Consider the following 18,610-nt stretch of genomic DNA (forward strand, 5'->3'; position numbering starts at 1 on the left):
TTGAGGCAGATCTAATGTTGATAATGGGTTTTAATCTTCTTATCCAAGCCTAAGCAGGACCATATGAAAAAATATCCAATTTGCACATGGGCTCTGCAGACAGGTGAAAAAACGGAAATCTTTTAGTGATTCAGAACATTGTGGACTTTCTCTTTGCGGCGACTTCCAGGGTAGAAGCCTTGGAGAGTTGTTCCACTTCTGTGCCCCATGGTGCAGCCTCCAGCCGTAGACAGCGGGTTACACACCACTGCAAAACAAGACACAGCACATGCATATTTCATTAAGGAGCAATGAATGGTATCAAGTCAGTTGCCATGACATAACCTTGTAAAATAATAAACTACAAGGAGGCCGTGAAGGACAAGCCAATCGTATGCAATTCAATACACCGTCACAAAATTAAAAACCCTGATGTATAGAACAGTCATGTTTCCATAGAGTTGTGACGTGATGATGTGATTTCCGGGTTAAACTGGAAAATTCAAGGCTGTTCTCGCTTATTCATTTATTTATTCATTTATTTTTTGTCACCATTTTGCCTGTCTTGGACCCGGAAGTGACATCACACTTAACAACTCTATTGGCATGGAAATTGGTGTAAAAAGATGGTATTTTGATAACTGAAAATCTTGCACCATTAAAGCGAGGGTTTTGGAGCACATTGAAAAAATAATAATAATAATATAAATAAATTGATAAATAAAAATAATTAAAAATAAATTAATTAATAAATGAAATAATAAAAAATAAAAATAATAAAACAACATAAAATAATAATAATAATAGCCAAGTAGACTAATTTCACTTTTCCTTCTAGAAATAAATAGACTGAAGCTTCCATAAGAATTACTTTTGATAAATGGACATAAACACAATTGATAGCTCATTGCAAAAAGCATTTACCCCATAACTAAGAGGTTTGTGTTAGATTCTGTACAATGTCTTATTTTAACTCCCTATGATGCCATTTCATTTGCTGATAAATTTGTCATTCTTAAAATCATAATTAAAATCTATCAAAATTATTTGATCGTCTGCATGTGTTAAAACAGTTTAAAAGAGATCTAAAAAAAAACAACAAAAAAAACCAACACAAAAACCTCATCTTTTGTGTGGCCGAGAGATAAATTGGTAATTATATTTTCATTATGAGTTTTTAATTGGGTCCATTTCAACCAATCGCCCAGTCCTATCTCCCCAAATTAACTTTCCCCTCTCCTTCAGACTTTTACAGCCTCACAAGTGTTACATTAGCTAATAGTCATGGACAGACACTCAAATCTGCATAACACATTAAGTACAAGGCAGTTGTTGATCATTGATGAGTGAAAATCCATGGAGGTGAGCCAGAACACGTGTTTAGCCTTAACCATTAGCCCGCTATCTGAACAGGCCTGCTGGATCCTGATAAATAAGTCTAATTATCTCCTCCTATTTGCATGTCTTTGGGGATTACAATCATAAACACTTATTCAAAAAGATCCAAGGATGCCACTTCATTTCTTCAATCTCTCCCATTTGCATTTTTTTCTCTCTCTTCGTGAATATACAAAATAATTTCCAGACAACTAACCCAAATGACACAGCCTATTAAAAACACCCCCGAGCTGTTCTATCTTAAAAGTTTCACAAGGTAACGTTCTGGTTCTGGAGATTCTGCCACCGTGGAGATGTTGTTGCTTTGCCTAGAACACGTGTCAAACTCAAGGCCCGGGGGCCAAATGCGGCCCGCCATTTCATTTTATGTGGCCCGTGACAAGGTAAATTTAAATGTATGACTGTTTTAAAATGTCAGTTTATCAGGAGTTACACAGACATATTTTTTATATCTTTGCAAATTTGAGACGAACCATTTTGCTGATGTGGCCCTTGGTGAAATTGAGTTTGACACCTCTGGCCTAGAATGTTCCACAGTATGGTAGTAAACTTCATATCACCATAGAGACAAGCACAGGACACCATGAAGACAAGGTAAATTGCCCATATTAGGCTATTTTCTGATCTTTGTTTAAATGTTTTCTCATCACAAACATATCTGGAGTTGTGTTTTGTTTCATTCACACGTTTAACACACAAACCCCTGTTCCACCTCGTGATGTCATGAAGTGGTAATACAGGAAGTGCTTCACTGTGTTTTTAAACTCCACACACCTTCACTAGAATAATTTGGACAACTTCAGCCCTGGAAATGCCAATCTCTACTGAACAAAATGTAAAAGGTAGGTAAAAGTTAACTCGAAAACTATCACTTCATGACATCACAAGGTGGAACGGAGCATTTTGAGCTTTGGAGATGTAGACAGACTGAGTAAAGCTATAAAAAAAAAACACCTGCAATGGAATAAATGCAAGATATGTAGCTCTAATACCATACTGTGGAAGGCAAAGCAATGACAGACCCTCCACCAAAAAAGTTCCACAGTGCACCTTTGAGTCCCTTTCATTACGATTTGCACAACTCAGATGATTTAATAGGGAAACTGTATACGTGTGCGTACTCCAGCAGCCCTTTGCCCTTGCGATTGTTTTGACAGGAGGCAGCCCACCAGACAAACGCATTGTCCAATCATGACGGTAGCACAGTCCCATGCAACATAATAGTCCCTTTAACCACCTGCCCTGAATAGTTAATCTTGCCGGAGCATGCGAGCTATTGAATCCTAGTAACCGATACCTATGCTAATGCATTTGTCGCGCTGTGCCTCTCTGACAGCGTAGTGGACTCGCCTGGCAGGATCCAGCTCTGTCTTAAAAGCGCCTCAGTGCGACGACATGGGGGTTAAAAGGTTCTGTGTATTCAAGAATGAGAAAAAAATAAAGTGAACGCAGCTGTGTCAATCCAACTCGCCCGCTCGATATTTGTGTTTGCGCACAGAGCAGAGCGCCGCGTGTCCATGAAACTCGAGATGCCAGTCTGCTTTGACAATTGGCTCTGGCTTCTATTCAATTAACATGACTTATTGTGTGCGCTGTTGGAGTAAGGCATCAGGTGTCCCGGTAAGACTTAGATTTGACAGGATGGCTCACAATGTTAACAAGGCCGCTTTTCTCCAACTAAAACCTTTTGTCAGACTACAAATTAGTCCTTAAATGTCATTTTCATAAACGTTGGTCATGATTCACCTCAATTTCAGATAGCTGACATTTGGTTCTCTTACTGTGGAGCTAAGGAACAAGTCGTCCTCGGGTTTTGCAGAGGCAGTTACAAAAAGGATCTCGTCTTGTTTTATTGTAGACTACAAAGCGGTTCTAAAAACAGGAAAATGCGCTGAGGGGGTGGTCGATGTCTCTCGGCTGGACTGGGAACACTTTGGGGTCCCACCTAAGGAGCTGGAGGAAGTGTCTGGGGTGTGGGAAGTCTGGGGATATGGATGGATGGAGGGAAATGGGGAAATAAGATAAGATTTGCGATTGAAATTAAAACTAAAATACAACCAGAATCTCCATATGTATTACAACATTTTGTCTGTAAAGTAATTAAAGTAAATGTAAAAAATAATAGTAATGCAAAAACAAAGTAATAATAATTAAAAAAACAATAAAATAAATAATAATAATAATAATAATAATAATAATAATAATAATAAAATAAAGTAATGTGAAGTAAACACAAATTTTACAAGCGCTACAAAAAAACAAAACAAACTACTGATTATTATGGAGCTTTTTTAACTCAAAGTTCAACAACCCTGACTTTTAATTCAGGCCGCCTGCAGTTGCCCCGGATCATATCCTTAAACAAGCCATATACTGTAGATCCCATGATTCATTGGCTTTTCCACTGCATGTCATTCCCATTAGCAGGTGTCCATAAAAAATGATGCCAACACTGCACCTGCTAGCTACACTCTGGGCTAAGCTAATTAAGGCTAATGTGGTGACAAGTCCAATTTCACAGGGAAATATTTCACTGACAACGCTGTCATAAGAGATACCCTTCAGCCCACCCCGGCGCTGACAGCTCGTCAAGCTATTTCCAGAGACCGGTCTAGAACGAGAGATCGCTAGAGCTAATTTTATGTACATGTAAAATATATGGAATGTGCATATATCTTCTGCAGGTCGTATTATATCTTATTTAAATCAACACTGTTTTTGAGACGATCGTGCGAATGTAGAGCCATCGATAAAAAATAAGATGCTATTTCAGTTGTATTGCCAGATGACATAACAGAATCCGAATTACTCGCGCATCTACTTGACATTATAAGCCATCAGCATGCTAGTGGGAAGAGAGACAACCTTCACACGGCACAAATTCAGTCTATGACATTGAAACGGCAAGCGCTGACCAAAAAGGTTGCTCAAGGGCACAGATAAAGTCTAATTATCAACCTCCTTAAAGGTCCTATATTACGTAAAACTGACTTGTGAGCTTTAGACCATGTTATAATACTGTTATCTCCTCAGAAACAAACCTGAAGTTGTGTTTTGTTTCATTCATACGAGTTTGAGTAATCCTTTATTATTTTTTTGTGTAGATCTCCAAAGCTCAAAATGCTCTGTTCCACCTTGTGATGTCATGAAGTGGTAGTTTTCAAGTTGACAGTTACTTTTTACCTTTCGTTCGGTAGAGATTGGCAATTCTCAGGCTGAATTTATCCAAATGATTCTGGTGAAGGTGTATGGAGTTTAAATACACAGGGGGAGCACTTCCTGTATTAACACATGACATCACAAGGTGGAACAGAGTGTTTTCAGTTTGAGAGAAGAACTCTGCCTAAATATACAGGGTTTAAGGGTTAAACGTGTGTGAATGAAACAAAACAACCCCAGGAATGTTTGTCATGAGGAAACAACATTATAAAAGATCAGAAAATGGCGTAATATGGGCCCCTTTAATACTTAAAGCTTACGAAAAGAAATATCAATGGAATTACTTTGTTATTATGCAAAAGCTGTAGCAAAGAACAGCATGATATTATGGTAAACAATCTAACATTAAAGGGCCCATATTGTGCTGTTTTCTGATCTATGTTATAATGTTGTTTCCTCATTAAAAAGCAAACCTGGAGTTGTGTTTTGTTTAATTCACACATGTTTGAGTCACCCTTTATCATTCCTCTGTCTACATTTACGCTCATAATGCTCTGTTCCACCTTGTGAGGTCATGAAGTGGTAGTTTTCAAGTTAACAGCTAACTTTTATATTTGATTAGTAGAGATGGGCAATTCCGGGAACGAAATCATCCAAGTGATTCAAGTGAAGGTGTATGGAGTTCAAAAAAACACTGGAGCACTTCCTGTATTACCGCATGACATCACAAGGTGCAACGGGGTGTTTTCAGTTTGAGAGAAGAACTCAGCCTAAATATGCAAAGTTTGTGAGTTAAACATGTGTGAATGAAACAAAACACCACCAGGTATGTTTGTGATGAGGAAACAACATTATAAAAGATCAGAAAATGGCGTAATATGGGCAGTTTAATACAACATCACATTACAAATATATACGCTGAATAGTATATATATGTGGTCAAGGTTTGGAAAATAGTCAGGGGATAAAACAAGGTTGGATAGAAAGAAGAAATTCAAAACTCTTATGTCTCTATTTAAGGTAATACAGTCGTCAGGCCGTTTCAAAACCTCCATCAGAACTTGGCTTTGTGTAGCCGTATCGTAAAGCCTTGTTTTTGATACAATTATAGGCGTAGATATATTTTCCGGAATACACACATTGAATTATTAAACATCACAGGATATGAGATAACCTGAGTGGATAACGTCGCCGACTGGCCATAAATGATGCATCGAAGCATGAGGTTAGAGCTGTGCAGATTTATTGACATGTTTTGTAATATAGTCTGGTCCTCACCACGCACCGAGAGCCCTCCTCGGACCCCCGCCGCTCCGCCCGCCTTCCTGCCTGCCTGTCTGTCAGGGGCCCTCAGCCTGGAGGACTGATTTCATATGACACCAGTGACAGCAGCACGGCCCTGCTACATGAGGCTGGGTGTGTGCTAGCGCTAGTGACTGCGGGGTCACGCGGAGGCGCAAATCCCAAGAGGGAAGGAGACGCAACCTCGCTCCCAGACGGTGGATTCTTTAATATGTCACATGATGTTATGAGATAATATGGGGGCATTTTTGGTGCGTTGTTCTTGGGATAGTTTGGATGTAGGACGGCAGCCTGAAACTGTTTACATTCCACTTCTTAGATAAAAGCGTTTGTGATAAGTTTTAGATGGACAGGTAGGCAGATATCAGACATATTTTGGGGACTATGCTCAATTTATGGGGACCTGCCTTCCTTATGGGGACGTACATTCTTATTATTAGCTCAACATAACACAAATATGGGTCAAAATGGATCAGTTTATGGTTTAGGTTAAGGTTATGCAAATAGTAGCCTAATAATGGTTAAAGTTGAGGTTAAGATCAGTCTCCAGGAGTGTGTTTTTATGGGATAGGGTTGATGTATGGGGGTTCTCTTAGACTCCCATTATTGCATCAGTTTATACTAAGCTTTGTATATTTTTTACTGCCTTGTTTAATAAAATAGTGTTTTCATAAGGTTATTGTTTACAGATACTAATTTAAAGGTCCCATATTACACAAAATGGACTCTTATGAGATTTAAACCATGTTATAATATTGTTACCGCCTCAAAAACAACCCAGACTAGTGTTTTGTTTCATTCACACATGTTTGAGTGACCCTTTATTATGTGTCTGTTTACATCTCCAAAGCTCAAAATACTCTGTTCCACCTTGTGATGTCATGAAGCGGTAGTATCCAAGTTAACAGCTACCGTTTAACTTTAGTTCAGTAGAAATAGGCAATTCCAGGTTTGATTCTAGTGACGGTGTATGACGTTTAAAACATAAACGAGCACTTCCTGTATTACCACATGACATCACAAGGTGGAACAGAACGTTTTCAGCCTCAATTTGCAAGATTTGTGCGTTTAACATACGTGAACGGAACCAAACGCAACTCCAGGTCTGTTTGTGATGAGGAAACAACATTATAACATAGATCAGACACTGTGAAATACGTCCCCTTTAAACATTGCAGTATGAGCCCCATCTTTAGACCGCAGATGCTACAAAAGGTCACAATGAACTCCTGTCCAGACTTCCATGTTACTCAACACTGTATGTTTTTGCATACATTAGCAGTGGTCACGTGTTTCATACCCCAGTTGTAAACTACACAAACTACACTTTCTCTTAGATTTAGGCCTGCACGTGCACTTAAAAGGGCTGTACGCATGTAGAGCTGTTATAGCACTAAGGAACTACACTGAACACTGAACGACGCCTCCATTTGTCTTAATTACAAACGACAAAGCCAATGCCGGATATTCAAAGGCAAGAACGCGATAATTAATTATGTTGCTGCTCCTGTGTAGGCAACAACTCCCAAGAGATGGATAGTGAGAGTTGGACACGCGGTTGTGCTAGATAATAATAATGTTACCAGCGCCTTGGCCGTGCACTTCCGCGTGTTTGTAGCCTATGTTTGGCCGTGTGAAACTATTAGGCTGTGTGAACTGAAACAAAACAGAAACGCGATCCACAAGTCGAGCCCCGATGAATAAAACACTAAGATTTTCCAGCGCGTTTTCGCTCTGTCCCGCACGGTGGCGCTCTGACGCGTCTCTGTCCTCGTCTTCTTGGTTTAGAAATTACGCACGAGGATGAATTCAAAATATAAAATCGTACACAACCCTGCCTGTGTGCATTTGCCTTGTTTTAAGAGTAAGAAACGCGTTTTGTGTGTTTGGCACAACGTCCTGCGCGCTGTTCCCTTTTGCCAAAACGCGGTGCGGTGAACTGAAACTTTCCGAGTGAACGCTTTTTAAAGTAAATGTCACCACAATACAAGCTAAATGTGAGCTAAAATTACGCGTCGTGGGTGCATGTTGAGTCCAAGTTCACGTGACGACCTTGCGTATGCCTGGTGCGTGCGTAAAAAGCTTGGAAACCCAACATCCAAACCGCTATAACGCGCTTTAATCCGTGCATCCGTGGCCAAACTCGGTCCGTATTTCTTATCAGAAGTCATCCAACGTTTCTTTCAAACTTAATCAGCACATTCTAGTTTAAATAGTGACTCAATGTAAAGTAGGTTATGCATGCGTGTTCGTGAAATGGTCCATACCTTTACGCGCGGAGAGATAATCCTCAAAGCGAAATGGGAAATGTAAAAAGAAAAAAAAAGATCCACTGAGGAAGAACTAGTGCATCCAGAGCGCGTTCGGGAGCGCGAGAGAGTACGCCCGGGGCTGTGAGATGCTGATGCTGGTGATGAGGAGGTTATTAGCGGTCCTTCCTCCCTTTCCCTTCTCCCCTCCTCGCTTTCTTACCCCGGCTTAGCTCAATTCAGTGAACGCGCATCTCTCCCTCTCTCTCTTTCTCTCTCTCTCCTCTCACTCACGAGCGCAAAGTGACGACGAATGGGCCCGGATCTCTCTCTTTTTTTCTGTCTCCCTCTCGTGCTTTCTCTATTCCCCCCCCCTCTCTCTTTATCTCTCCATCTCTCGCGCGCACTGAAGCTCCGTCCCGCCTTCTACCTCGCGCTGTGGGGAGTAATCATTCCACTTTAGGACAAAATGGTGAAAATTGCTCCTCAGGAAAAGAATTGCTCTAATGAAAAGTCTATACAGTGGGAAATGGGGTTGCTTTTGTCGTCGTGCTGTTGCAGTGTAAATGGTCTGATATTGCGCACAGAAAACGCACTTATTTGCAGACTGTAGATTATTCTAAATGGCTCGTTGTGCGCTGTGTACACTGGCCATGGTGCTGACTGGAGAAGCTGCTAGAAAATGTGAGTGAGCTGTCCAAGGTGCTGATACTAAAGAGCAGTAAATGCACAGAAAAAGCCACAATATTGACTTTAAAAAGCTCCAAAAAGCAGAAACGACACATGAGAAAGTGGTGTCAAAGTCAAAATATCCGCCTTATAATATATTTCAGCTGGTTTGTTATGTGCATGTGGAGTTAAACGTGCACTCTGGAACATTTCTGATGTACACCGACTTGTCTACATGGAGATAATATTGCTCTTTTCCAGGAATGTTTCACAGTATGGCATCAAACTCTTCCATCTAGCACAGAGGTGTCCAAACCGTGTGTGTCCCCCCATGTTTCAAGCTCATTAAAAGGTGTCAAAACTATGCAAAATGCTCATATTTGAAAGACACATAGCAAAAGACGAAATTTAAATCTGTCAACTGGTCAAATCGTTGTAGGAGTGAAGATGTTTTGCTGCTCATCTAAGCCGCTTCTTCAGTTCTGGTCAGATTACTGGTGGACACTGCCTTATATCTATCTGAAGGGAGGGGCTAACTACACTGAAACTGTAAACAGATATTTGTCTCAAGTTTCAACCTTAATGACCCTATTCAACCTATTGTTCTCTTTGCTCTCTTTATTTTGGGTCTGAGGATAGAGTTGTAGATTGGTGAGAGATTATGTCTCAGGCCGCCATCTTTCCTAACAAAAATATCTTCTTTAACTTCTCTCTCAAACCATTTCTTTTCTGTGGCTAAGACGTGAACTTCACTATCTGCAAAGAAGTAGTTAGTGGCTTTGGGCTGGAGATCCACAGCTGACTGGGGTCCTGAGGAGCTCTCACGCCGGTGTTGGTACATCCTCTTATGTAGTTAGCCCCTCCCTTCAGGCAGTATCCACCAGCAATCTGACCAGAACCGAAGATGAACAGCGAAACGTCTTCACTCCTACAACCATTTGTCCAGTTGACAGATTTAAATTTCATCTTTTGCTATGGATCTGACCTGGACGACTGAGGGATTACACAGACATCTGAAACACTCGCTGTAGTGACCACCGATCTGTGTCCCTCCGCTTCAATATTCAAAAAGTTTGCACATCCCTGATCTAGTACTTACTTCAGTACGAGTATGTTTACTCAAAAATCCCTCGAAAAACATGTAGTTTTACTGAGAGTGCATATTTGCCCTGCTTGTGCCAGTGGAGAGATATAAGTTTAATGCCCTGCTGTGAAACATTGAAGACCAAACAACATCTTCAGGGAGTGGGCAGCTTACTCTCCAGTAGAAAAGTTCTGCAATGCATCTTGGGATAGCGTTGGGAATAGCGTAGTATTTTAATGCTTAGAGAAAACACCAACACAAAGCAAACATCCACGTTCTTATCACACCCAGAAACTTTCTCGTTCCCTCGCTAAAAGCTCCGTTTCCTATCTTCATATCAACACATGGAAACATTTAACACGGCTGAAACGAATGAAATGGGCCCTTTGGAATAACATTGCAGCAAAATTGCCTCATATCGCACACTATTATGACTGTCTTTGTATTAAACTACTTTACACTGTTCTTCCTCAGCTTCAAAAACAGCATAAAAACTGTAAAATAATACTTTATCCTAAAATATTACGGCGTTTCGGTTGTTGAAGGCAGAGAAGTTGCTGAGTTCTATATTTAGTGATCGGTGGACTGTCTTTGGCTTCGATTCAAACCTGCTCTGATGCTTTGAGAAATACCCCGAGGCGTATGGAGGACTTTTGACTCAGGCAGGACTAGAGGGAGGCGAGTGGGAAAGAGTCTGTGACCTCTTCTTGTACCGGGAGGAACACAACACATGGAACTGAGGATTGTAAGCAGCCAAAATCCTTCACACAATTGCAAAATAATGGTTTAAAGTTATGTTTTATGGAGTCGGTTCTCTGTAGACACAAACGGTTTTAAACTGTCGGGATGTTGGTTATCGTTTCTATAGAGACACAGTACTACAACTGCTACTATTACTACTACTACCACTACTACTACAAAAGTCACTGACACTTTTAAATCTTCAGTAGCTCCTATAATTCTCAAGTTATACTCACCAAATTTTAGCAATAGGTAAACTGAACCTTCTAAGATTTTTGGCAATATATACGGTTATAATTGTTCACTTACACTTGAACTTATCACTACTTAAACTACGGGAAGTAAATATGACCTAATTTGAACAAAGTGTCCACCATTTTCGGTTTCACGCAGAATAGCAAGATCCAACACACTTTGCATAACATTTTCAGCATTTCCAGGCTCATGTCTCTTATCTGATCCTCGAAATTACGTTTTAAGTCGTTTATTGTCTGAGGTTTATTCACAAACACCTTTTCTTTAAGATCGCTCCACAGGAAGAAATCGGGACTAGTCAGGTCTGTGGAGATCACACACTGCCCCCTGTCTTTGAAAACCACTTATTATTCCTTCAATGGCGTTTACGCCTCGGGGCATCTCTGGTGTTAAAATGTTGACGGTAACACTGCATTTGACCCATGTGACTCAAAATACCACTGTACAATGAGAGTTTGTTCCTCGGTGCTGTATTTGCTCAGATTAATGTCAGAAGGGTCGTTCTAAATGCTCTGAAAAAATAAAAGAAAAATATTTAGAAACAAAAGAGTTATGAATTTTATATAACGCTTTTCCAGATGCTCAAAATCGCTTTACAATTTCATGCATTATTCATTCGATGGTTTAAACTACTAGACACAGCTGTCCTGGGGCAGACTGGCAGAAGCGAGGCTGTCAATCTGCGCCACTAGTCCCTCCGATCATCACCAACACACACAGACACACCACTTTCTCACTAGACAATATGGGTGAAGTGTCTTCCCTAAGGACACAACAGTTTTTCCCACTGGCGCTCCACTGTAGGACCTGGAATTCCCAGCGGTCTCCCATCCGAGAGCTAACCAGGCCCGGACTTGCTTAGCTTCTGCGATCTGATGACATGGAAGTTTGGCCACAGTAATACTATATATTTTTTTAAAGAAGTGTCCAAAAATACAGCCATGAAGTGAAAAGGCAGCATCTCCATCTGTGGCTTTCAGAATGATGAAAAATTAAACCGTTGCCATAGCGAATAACTATGTAAAACAACATATTACATCTTTGGAATAGGGAAAAAAAGTCTTGAAAGTGTTGTATGTAACAGGAAGCCAAACCCCATACACTGATAAATAAAAGTAGTGAAAGAAATGAAATAAAATCTGTAAAAAAATTCAGTAAAATAAACAGGAAAAAAAGAAAATATGTAAATAACTAAAATGAAATACGTTTAAACAGAAGAAAACCAAAACGTGTAAAGCAGCTGAACCAAGAAAGTACAATTGAAATTCCTCCCACATGAATCAGATTTGGAAGAAATAATGGGAAAAATGCAGTTTGGTGGAAGGGATTGTAAGTTTATAACTACTGCAAAACTTTAAAAAGAAATGACCAGAAGTTCAATATGGCACATCTTATTTATTCATTCATTGATAGATCACAAAGAATACTAAAATGTGTGTTTGTGTAAAAGGCAGAGGTAGGGCATCTGCAGTAGCTAATGCAAGTCACAACATTGTAGCCAGAGGGATTAACCCAGAGCGAGAGCAGGTGATAAGTCGTGTTAAATGAAGCGCTAAAGTCTAATTGGACTTAAATGAAAGTCTTGAATCTGCCGAAACAATTGAGGCCATTTGTTACTGAGGAAATGCTGCAGGACTGAGACAACATCTGGACTTCTCCCCCTCACAATATGGACAATATATAAATCTGGGAATCTATGTCTGGACTGGAAAACGCAAGTAAATACTGGTGTTGGAAAATGCATATGGCGGCGTTTGGTTTTTTTTTCTAATTGCTGCTGATTTTGTAGGAGAATAGTTTTGTTTATATTGATCTTATCTGTATATGGGTCACATAAAAAGTTAAAAAAGTAAATAAAAAAGGATGCATTGTATGTTATGGACAAACAAACTTCCATGCAAAATAGATAATAGATCAATTTAAAGCCATAGTACGTGACTTTTCTGGACTTATATAGACTGAAATAAACGTTTTTCATGTTTGAGTGTTTTTCTTGCGCTAAAAAAACCTTCGTTCTTACTCTGCGCGGGCTGAAGGAGGGCGTTTCTTAGCAAAAAGCGCTCCTAAATTAATGGTTGTTATGTATGGAAGTATGATTTTAACTTTCTATCTCCATAGAAACTTGCAAGTGATGTCCTCCTCTCCTCCAGAAAGTGACACATTGCACTTGCTTAGCTTAACACAATGGCGTTATACTCTTTTATTTGTCAAACAGATAACAAACAGCTTCAAAATTCTATTCCGTTTATTTTGTAAAGCCCAAACTCGCTGCAGCTGTTGCTTTTAGGCCCGTGTGCACTTTAAAAAGGACTTTTCATCCGGACTCTCCAGGTTAAGAGCCAAAACAGTTTTGATGTTTTGCTAAATCAAATTATTGATAATGGCCCATGTCAGGTAATTGCTGAGAGAGGTTCATTAGAGAGCTTATTAGTGTGCCTTGAAGACCAGTGTAAAGTTAATTTAAAAATACCCCAATTAAATTATAATGCAATCAACCAAGTCCTTACACTGATGGCCTTTTATATCTGAACAATCAAGTGAAGTGATTAAATAAAACAAAACTCACTTTTTTTCACAGAGTTCACAAAGAAGCTTCCAGCAGGAACAGTGGGGGACAAAAAAAACAAAATGGCCGCCAATTATAACCTAGGGGGCGGAGCTAGTTCAGGAAGTTGGAATGTTTCACAATAAGGCATGTATAGTGATGAATAAAGTTATTGTTGGACTATGCTTACACACAGTTTGGGTTAAGTTTCCACCCTGCATCCGGAGAGTTGTCGGTTCAAACCTCACCTGAATGCATCATACTGTTGTGTCTTTGGGCAACGCACTTTACAACGATTACATTACTCAACCCAGTAAAAACTTGTGGCTACTTGGTGGCTAGTTGTGGGTAAGAAAGGTAAATATATGTATTTTTAAATCTTGGAATGACAGTTTTTGAAAGTAATATACACAGTAAAGCTCTTTATAATGTTGTTAAGGATTAGGTCCACAAGTTCCTATATTAATCACATGGTTTAGAGTCCTTTTGACAACATCTGATGACATTTTTGATTGACCTCTGCCATCAATCTTTTGGAAAATAATAATAATTTCACGTTAAATTATTTGCTTATTTGTACTCGCTGAGATAATTTTGAACTTTATGCCAGTTTTTGCTTCTGAAATGCCCAGTAATTTCAGCGCTCATAACTTTAAAGATACCAGTAGCTCAGCTGGTAGAGTGTTTGTCCACTGATGTGAAGGTTGGCGGTTCAAATGTCATCGTTGTGTCCTCGGGCAAGACACTTAACCCACCTCGACCTTCCAGTTTTCTGCAAAATAGCGGTGTAAGAATGTGTGTGAATGGGTGAGTGGTTCCTTGATGTAAAGTGCTTTGAGTGCCCCTGAAGGTGGAAAAACGTTGTGTAAAAAAAAAAAAAAACGTGACCATTTATTTAAACATCTACAATCTGACCGGTCTGTCCAGCTCCATCGAACTGGATTATCCCCAACCAGTTTCCATCGATCTTATTTGCATGTTACTTTCCCTTTACACAGCAATTTAAACGCACACAGCTTTACCACTGACTTAACTCGTGTAGCTAATTAAAACTCTGCTAGATCTCCGGTCCGGTGTGCGGCGCAAAGACAGGAGGTTCCAGAGGAGAAGGGAAGGAATGAGCTCAATACCAAAAAACAAAGAAACCCATTGAGGCATTCTAATGAACAGATATACAACATTCTTCCCTCCCTGACACCCACTCCTGTGTGCTCTGTGTCTGACCTGTGCGGCCCCCCACGATTTGCAACAAATAATGCTACTTTGTCTGGGCATAAATTACTAGCAACAGAGGCAACAACACCGGCGGCTCTTGTTTATCGCGCATTTTCTTCTGTTCTATTCTCGACTGAAAAGAAAAAATATACAATGAGTTATAGCGCTTTGATAATGTCTTCAATCGATGTCAAGACGGATCTCAAGGTTCAGCCTACTTTGCTTGTTAAACACAAAATAAACACGATTGTATTAAACATGATCAGAAATTGTACTAGATTTGTACGCAGAAGTCAAGAGATGTCTGTAAATGTAGTCTGTCACCTGCTTGTCTCCATGGAGGTTGTATTTTGCTTTGCTTTGCCTGGAATATCCCGCAGTATGGTATTAAATAAACCTCTGAGAAAGACAGGTGATGTAACCAGGCTGTGTTACTAGTCAGATATGTGGTAGCGAAGAATAAAAATGTTGTAGAATAAGTTGAGTTAGCCAGAGAGTTGAAGAGAAAAGGCGTAACCATAGACGGCTCCATCAAATTCAAGTTCTATTGGAAAACTGTCGCCCTCTTTCCTCTGTCAGACTCGTCATTTTGGTTCTTAAAATGTTCGTATTTAGCCGCTCTACATGATCCTCGTGTTTTTATTTCACTCTTTTTCCCGTAAATCAAGATATGAACAATAATAACAGACAAATCAGGTGGTTTCTTTCCTCAAGGTTGCTCCCACTAGCGTTAGAAACAGGTTTGCCTGACAGCGTTGCTAAGCGGTGAGGGCAGAAAGGGGCGGTGCCTTCAACAGCCTCGCTCCGGATTGGCTCTTTGGTTGCTATGATACCCGAGGTTGGAATTCCAAATATGAAACTCTGCTCCCATTTCACCGCTATAACTGTTAGCCTCGATGAGCTTCATTTCACTGCAGCTTCATTTGACTATTTATTTATTTATCCATTTTTTTTTTATTTTTTTATTTTTTTTTAATTTATTTAATGCAAGACGTACAAACATAGTGACCATACAATAGTGACAAGTGGTGGTAAGACATAACAAGACGTAACATGATTTGTAGACGTAACAGCTATTTACAGTTGTATGTGACAAGGCTGTGTTGTGTGTGTGTGTGTGTGTGTGTGTGTGTGCGTGTGTGTGCATGTGTGTGTGATATTTCCGTGATTTTGGAGGGGGGTAAGGTTGAGACGGCAAAGGAGAGTGCTAGTATTAATAATTGGTAAGTGAGAAAGGAGGGTATAGTGAATATAGATGAGAAAAAAACAAAAACAAAAAAAAACCCATAAATAAAAAAAATAAAAATAAAATAAAAAATAAAATAAAATAAAATAAAATAAAATAAAATAAAATAAAATAAAATAAAATAAAATAAAATTAAATTAAATTAAATTAAATTAAATTAAATTAAATTAAATTAAATTAAATTAAATTAAATTAAATTAAATTAAATTAAATTAAATTTAATTTAATTTAATTTAATTAAAAATAATAAAACTATGCTCCAAATTCACCTCTATATCTGCTAGCCTCAATGAGCTCAGTACAGGACCCAGCTCCTGCAGACATGGACCCTCAAGACACGATAATAATATTATAGCATTGTCCATTCCAGTCTAGTGCAATCCTTTCTGGCTATGCTTCCATTGTAGGGAGTATTATACCTCTGTTGATGTAGTCCAAGGTAACAAGGACTGAGCTGGCATTAAGTGTCCTAGATACAGCACAGAAATAGAATAGAAAAGGAACATTCCAGGCAAAGAAATATCATCTCCATGGACACAAGCAGGTAGCGAACACTCCATATGTAAGTTCACGACTCACCAACTTACATGATCTTAATCGAAGTAAAATGCTAATAAATCTTCATTCTTGGCTTTACCTTGATATATTTTGCACTACTTTATCCCGATTTTGATACGAGGTGTGTGTAACTTTAAACACAATCTTAATTTACCATCAATGAGTTCTGAATGAAAAAAATAATCCCCTCAACGTCAGTGAACCAGACAGATAAAAAGATTCACCTTGACATCACACGGGCTAATAATAGTCTGTTAGAACTCGCTTTGTTATTACTGCACCTGCTCCCATAGTACTACATATATTTGCTGTTTGATCCTATGACTCTAATGTATATAGACAAGTACAGTACAGCGCATTAGCTTTGAGTGTAAACAAAAGCCTCTGACTCTACGGTCCCAGCCCACAGAGCAAACATTCATTACTGCTCTGATTCTTCCATTGGTTTCATCAACAGCTAACAAACTATTATGTTTCAGTGTAATGCTCTCCGTTTGTGCGTTTATTTGATTAGCCAGCTCTGTAAGTTCCTTTTAAATAAATAATTATGCTAATGGGGAGGTTTGGTCGATAAACGAGTCAGAAGTTGGAAAAACGATTCTAGACATAGATAGTTTGTTGCAATCAGTGTGTCGCTTAAAAGTTTACTGTCCTCACAAGAGATGCTTTTAAGAGTTGTTCTTAAATAAAGAGTCTTTTGTCAGGACAATATTTTAGTCTGGACGTTCTGTGATCTGTTGTGTTGGTGATGGACACGATGGGAAAACACAGTCACAGTCACAGTGCAGAATTTAAGACCTTTTTATGATACATTTAAATGGCAGAAGCTCAGTTGGTGGAGTGTTTATCCGCTGATCTGAAGGTTGCCGGTTCGAATCCCGCTCTTGACGTAAACATCATTGGTAGAGATCCCCAGGTTGCCAGTGTAATTCCAGCTCCCACCAATAATGTATCTTGATATAAATTGTTTTGAGTGCCGTGAAGGTGGAAAAGCACTAAATAAAAATGTGACTACGACCATTTACCATAAATCAATCAAACTTTATTTCTATAGCACCTTCCAACAACCAAAGCTGACCAAAGTGCTGTACAACATTAAAAACAACATAAAAAACAATAAATATCATACAAATAGGTCAACAAAGCACATTACACCATTAAAATAAAGAAAGTGTCACAGGGCCACAAAGTGTTAAAAGCCATTCTAAATAAGTAAGTAAAGAAGTTGATTAGTTGCAATTAACAAATTAACCTTCTTCTACTTATCATTATATTAATTATTATTATTATTTTTTTAATTTAATGCAAGACATACAAACATAGTGACCATACATATACAACAGTGACAAGTGGTGGTAAGACATAACAAGACATAACATGGTTTGTAGACCTAACAGCTATTTACAGTTGTATGTGACAAGTCTGTGTTGTGTGTTTGTGTGTGTGCTTGTGTGTATGTGTGTGTGACATTTCTGTGATTTTGGAGGGGGGTAAGGTGGAGACGGCAATGGAGAGTGCTAGTACTAGTCATTGGTAAGTGAGAAAAGAGGGTGTAGTGAATACAGATGAGAAAAAATAAATAAATAAATACAAACAAATAGAAAAAATGTATAAATTAATAATAATAATAATAATAATAATAATAATAATAATAATAATAATAATAATAATAATAATAATAATAATAATAATAATAATAATAATAAATAAAAAATAAAAATAAAAAATGAATTGGGTGTTGTGATCGGTAAAGGTCTGTTGTTAAGCTCAACTGTTGCCTGACCCTGAGGAGGTCAGGCAACAGTTGACAAATTTACTTAAATCAGTGACCTAAGTGAATCTAATTTTAAAAGATAACTTGAATCAGACAGGATTTTTAGCCAGTCAGTATATAGTTTGAAAACATATTAAATGCAGAATAAGAACAAGCACTCTGAGATTCTATGGAATGAAGGGTGCATTATAAACAAAATCAGCTATTATTACCCAATTAATTTGTATTTATTAATGTATTTATTATTATTATTATTATTATTATTATTATTATTATTATTATGAAATTTAAATCTCAATCGTCCTATAAGCTAATGTTTAGCATGATCCTGCGCCATAACTAATAGTCTTCAATGACGGCTGTTACCCACGTTCCATTCGACGATGATCTCTCTTATAAAGTGCCATCTTAAGTGCAACTTACCTTCTGCTTTGCT

This window comes from Periophthalmus magnuspinnatus, chromosome 24 (assembly GCF_009829125.3).
Source record: "Periophthalmus magnuspinnatus isolate fPerMag1 chromosome 24, fPerMag1.2.pri, whole genome shotgun sequence".
NCBI lineage: Eukaryota > Metazoa > Chordata > Actinopteri > Gobiiformes > Gobiidae > Periophthalmus > Periophthalmus magnuspinnatus.